Source organism: Xenopus laevis, chromosome 2S (assembly GCF_017654675.1).
Source record: "Xenopus laevis strain J_2021 chromosome 2S, Xenopus_laevis_v10.1, whole genome shotgun sequence".
In the NCBI taxonomy this organism is placed as follows: Eukaryota; Metazoa; Chordata; class Amphibia; order Anura; family Pipidae; genus Xenopus; species Xenopus laevis.
Window position 1 is genome coordinate 146006928 of NC_054374.1, and position 5953 is coordinate 146012880.

Genomic DNA, 5953 nt, shown 5'->3' on the forward strand with positions numbered 1-5953 from the left:
AGCTGGCCAACTACGTCAAAGTCATCCCATATCTGGCCAGTACTATGCTCTGGTTTTACCTGCAACTTAAGCAAGTGTTTGACTATATATATATATATATATATATATATATATATATATATATATATATATATATATATATATACACAAATTATCGACCTGGAGCACTCCTTATATATATATCAAATGCCTAGGTGCAGGTTACATAGTAAATACAAAAATAACAAATGAACCGCACTCTGGGTCTTTTCCAAGTGAAAAAATTGCTGATTATTCCAACGTTTCAGCTCCTAACTCAAGGGAGACTCCCTGAGGACGGCTTGAGTTAGGAGCTGAAATGTTGGAATAAACAGCAATTTTTTCACTTGGAAAAGAACCAGAGTGCGGTTCATTTGTTATTTTATATATATATATATATATATATATATACATATATATATATATATATATACATATATATATATATATATATATATAATTCTTATACTGTAGATGGACCCGCACTCCAAATTCATGTGAAAAAAAGGCTTTTATTTATTCATCACTCGTGCATCCAATGTTTCGGCCCACTGTGGGGCCTTTATGTTCATCTGAACATGTATATATATATTAATATATACAAACGGAAAATAGTAGCGCACTCCTGGGATTTCTTCGATAAAAAATTAGTTTATTTATTCATCATTACAGTAATCAACGTTTCGGCTCGTGTCCAGAGCCTTTATCAAGATTATATATTAATATATATACAGTATAAGAGTAGAGGTGGCTAAGTGTGGGTTAATTATAGGCTCAATTCTGCAGAACACACCCCTGCCACAGGTGTAATAGCAATTTGCATTTAGGAAAACAGGAACTGTGAATCAGCCAATAAGCAGTACTTGCTGCAAAAGTGTTTATTCCAACGACATGTTTCGGGCACACGGGCCCTTTATCAAGTATAGTGTACAGATCACATAGTGCACATATTTATAGTGAAAACAGAATATGATGTCACCCACAATGTGGGAGTGGTAATTAGCCCATTAGCATATCAGTCCATTAAATCCATCGTAGTGTATCTTCACATGTAAATCCATATTACAAAAAAAGTTTCCAAAAAAGTGTACAAAAATGATATACAGAAACCAAATGGAACTGCCCTGGATTCAAGGGCCTACCACTGACATGATATAACATTAATTCGAATAAACAATAGAAAGGAATGCCCAATTCTTACCATTATCTTAACAGGTAACTTACAGTAATATTCGAATATTTCATGCTTGTAAAGTTTGGGCATATAGATATATAACTTTATCTGTAGGGGGAAAAAACATGCATGTTAGTCTTTTATTGGGGTCTCTTAATATATATACAGTATATAGGGTAACTGTCCTGTTCTTGCTATTTAAATGGAACCTACTGGAGAAAAATGGTTTCCCCATCACAGGTGTGGGCTAACATATTTTTTTTAATTACTTTCTATTTTCTATTTGTGACCATTTTTCTAATATTGAAGTGTAAAGTTTAAGTTTTCACATTCTATGGGCGATGCCAAATACGCATAAGATGTACCACCACTGAAAGTAATGGAATACGCACTACGGCAATTGTCACAGGGCACTTGCCAGCCAAAATCCACCAAAATGCCAGTATTTGCGTTTTTCAGCAGAAACGCCAATACGTCAAAAAATACCAAATCATTCGATTCTATGGAATCCGCACGGTTGGAACTCCACTTTGTGTTAATACGCAGTGTATTTTAAATATGTCGGGCAGATTCTCACAAGATATATTACACATATACGTTTTTACAGTTTACAAGGCCAGTGATGTAATTACATTGCGTATTGACGATCAGTCTGGCTACATTTTGCATGTAAATTGCTTTTCCACTTGCCTTAAATTCTTCTGAGATGTCTTTCTCCAAGGCTTTTTCTGATACAGAACAAATGATAATAAAGGAGCAACCAAGTGTTCCTCGTATCATTATACAGTTAAATAATTATGGGGAATGAGAACAATGAAAAGTGCATGTTTGGAAAAGAAACCTACGTGCTGAAAAACGCATTTTGCCTTTTGCATGTGGTTTCAGTGGCGGGGGGAACGCCGACTCTCTAAATTAATACATTCAGTTTATACATTTGTTATCTTTGTCCCTGCTGAGCAGAATCCCTGAGTTTCATTAAAGGCAGCTGTTAGAATTGATACAATAGTTGCTGATATTCCCCAACAGATGCAGCAGAGAAATGTATCAATATAAATGTAACAGTTCAGAATCTGAACCTGGATCACTGAGCCGTCAGACAAACACCAGGACAGGAACATTAAACTTAAGACTTCAATTTTCAAAAAACGATAAAAATGAAAAATGTATTTGAAAAAAAAGTCTTTATTGCTGGTGAACAATCTAAAAACAATTTAACTGAGATAAGTATTTGGAAGGTGAATAATACATTTAAACAATATTGCACAATAACGGTTTCCCCAAATTTTGCCCAAATCTCCACAGCCAGCAATTGTATTAAAGTGCAAAAAGACCTCAAATGAGAATCCCAGCTGATCAGTATAAATCTCGCTCCCTGTTCTTTATTTCTGCAACTGTTGTTGGAAGCTCAACAGTTTCCCAGCACTGAACAAGTTTGTCCGTTATCCCCATGTTGGATTCCAATGTAATATAATGAAGGAAAAATGGCATAATTATCTCTATATGTAATATAACAGTGAGATGTCTGGCATAGTGATCAGAATCAGCACTCAATGGCCAATTCTTTTGCTTTTATAATCAATTTTTCATCAGTAGAATTCTAATTGGTGATTATTCTTGAATCTATAGAGACATTCTACAGAACGCTAGAGTGGTGCTGTGGGGCAGCATTACAGCTGGGTTTATAAACTCCTTTAAGATGGATAATATAACATTTGATGGCACCAAATCCCTCCAGAGCAGGGTCATCAGGGGGGCACAACCTTGCCGGCCCGGTGCTTTTAGGGGGACCCAACCGCACGGCAAATCCTAGATTAGCCGGGTCCCCCTTGAGTTGCTGAAATCCGCCTAATGGAGCTGAAAGCCGTGAAAAGAGACAAAAGCTGCCGAATTGAGACAAAAGCCGCAAAGAGAACTGAAAGCAGACGAATGGAGCCGAAAGTCGCTGAATGGAGGCGAAAGCTGTGAAAAGAGCCAAAAGCCACCGAATGGAGCCGAAAGCTGCAAAAAGAACCGAAAGCCCTCAAATGGAGCTGAAAGCCGCTGAATGCAGATGAAAGCCGTGAAAAGAGCGAAAGCCGCAAATAGAGAGGAAGCCGCAAAAAGAGCAAAAACCATGAAAAGAACCAAAATCCACCGAAAGTCGCTGAATGTAGGCGAAAGCAGAGAAAAAAGCGAAAGCAGAGAAAGAGCGGAAAGCAGCAAAAAGAGCTGAAAGCCACCAAATTGAATCGAAAGCTGCCGAATGGAGGCAAAAGTCGCAAAAAGAGATGAAACTGCCAATTGGACCTGAAAACTGCAGATTGGACCAGAAAGCCACCAAATGGATCCAAAGAAGAGCTGATGAAAGTTGGCGAATAGACCCGAAGAAGAAGAGAATGAAGAAGACATTTAAAGGTAAGTTTAACTGAAACGTATTTTATTTTTTTAAACCCTGGTCACTAATGGTCTTTAAAAACTATATTGGGGGCCATGGCGCCAATGTTTTTATTTAATTTATAGGGGGGCCCCCTGGCCATCAATGATTTTCTTTAGTATGTATGGGGGCCCTGACCACCAATGTTTTTTTAAAAACTTTTATGGGAGACCCTGGCCACCAATTTTTTTTTAACTTAAATGGGATCCTTGACCACCAATGATTTTTTTTTACTTTTAGGGGGTCCTGAACACCAAGGTTTTTTTAAAAAAAACATTATTGGGAGACCCTGGCCGCCTATTTTCTTTTAACTTATAGGGAGGGCCCTGACCACCAATGATTTTTTTTAACTTGTAGGGGGGTCCTGGCCAGCAAAGATTTTTTAAAACAAAACTTTCATGGGAGACCCTGGCCGCCAAATTATTATTATTATTTATTTTTTTTTAACTTATAGGGGGCCCTGACCATCAATGATTTTTTTTTCAATTGTAGGGGGCCTTGACTAACAATGGCTTTTTATAACTTGTGTGTGTTGACTGTTTTATTTGCTGATGTGAGAGGCCTGGGCTTGTGGTGGGCGGGGACCAGGGGGCTTAGAAAAATATGTTGTAGAGGGGCCCCGTGATTTCTGATGGCGACCCTGCTCCAGAGTGTAGATATGGCTTAGGAGGCTGAAGTGCTACTATAGAACTGAAGTTTGGGTCTAGTAGTTACCAGTGGTAGTTGCCTCATCGCGTTAAAGAGATACCGATAGCAGAAATTATGCCTTTTTACAACTATCATAATATTGGCTTTGCATGCTTCTTATAACTTTTACATTACCTACCTGACTTCCTGTATTCGTCTATGAGGGGGCTGCCATATTTGTGCAGCAGGAGTCCGTTAGAATTAGAAACTTTAAGTGACAGGCTGAGATGGGACAGTCAGGTTGGCAAAACAGTCAGGTTTAGGAACTTCAACTAACAAATACTTACAAAAACAAACCTCTCAGCAAAAACAGAAACAACATGACCAACAGGGAACTTTTAATGTTCATTCATATTTTTCAAAAATAGTTTTTAGTGTCAGTATCACTTTAAGGGGTTCTCCTAGCTAGCCTGGGGCCCTAACATTGTGTGCAGGAGTGTAACTACAAAAGAAGCAGACCCTACCGGTGCAACAGGGGCAAGGAGGTTTAGGGGGCCTCATGAGGCCCAAATAATGAGCAATTTCAATATCTATTGATAGAACAGGACAACCTCTGGACAGTGGGCCCCACAGCAAATAATTTTTCAGGCCCCCAAAGGTTGACGTGTTTTACCAATAATTATTGTGTATATGAATTACTCATGGGGCTTCTATACCTCCTGCAGCGACAGGGTCTGCTTCCTCTGTAGCTATGCCCCTGGATATGTTTGGGCCCTAAAATTAGTTTGCTGCGGGGTCTCCGTGGCGTAACTACCAGGGGAGCAGGGGGTGCAATTACACCAGGGTCCGCACCCCCTGCAGGGCCCCCCGGCATTCACGCGACCACTGCAGCGGCTGCAGCGCTGCACGTAAGAGGGTTAGGGCGGGGCCCGGCTGCACGGCACTGCCCCACCTAGTTCCGTCTCTGCGGGGTCCAGTAAATTGAGTTACACCACTGATTGTGTGAGAGATGTACTGCACCTTCCAAAACAACAGGAGGGCAAGCGATATAGAGCAAATGTAGTTAACCACTCTCTAACAATATTTGTCCTTTGTCCATGTAACTGCTCCACCAAAGATCCTCTGAAATTCTGGTTGGGGGCAGACAAATGTCCTCTCTTCCCTGTCCACTCCTTTTATCACATTATCTATAGACTAACCCCCATATGTAATAAAAGGCACTAAGTTTGCCCAAGAACAGTAACTCATAGCAACCAATAAGATAGTTGCATTTAAACAGGTGACCAGTAAATTCGACCTGCTGATTGGTTGCTATGGGGGTTACTGCTCCTGGGCAAACGTAGTGCCTTTTATTATATAACCCCAATAATAGCTCTCATTGATATCGATGGAATCACTTGAATTCCTTGCCTGTGTCGTTGGAGCAGGAATCTGCGGTCCATAGCTTGAGAGACACGAACAGCTCGTCACTATTCATCCGGCACTCGCAGCGTCGCCGTAGTCGTGGAGACCGCGACGTCACTAGGACTGGAGCGTTCCTATTGGCCGAAAAGGAAGGAGCTCTCGAGAACCGTCCAGAACGCGGAAGCGGAAGCGGCACATGGAGCCGGCGAATGAGGAGAAGCTGCTGCTGCTTCTGGAAGCTTCTCTCGCAGGAGGTATATGTATCGGAGACGTCTCCTCCCCCCCGCAGACTGAATCACACAGGGAGCGAGGCGTTT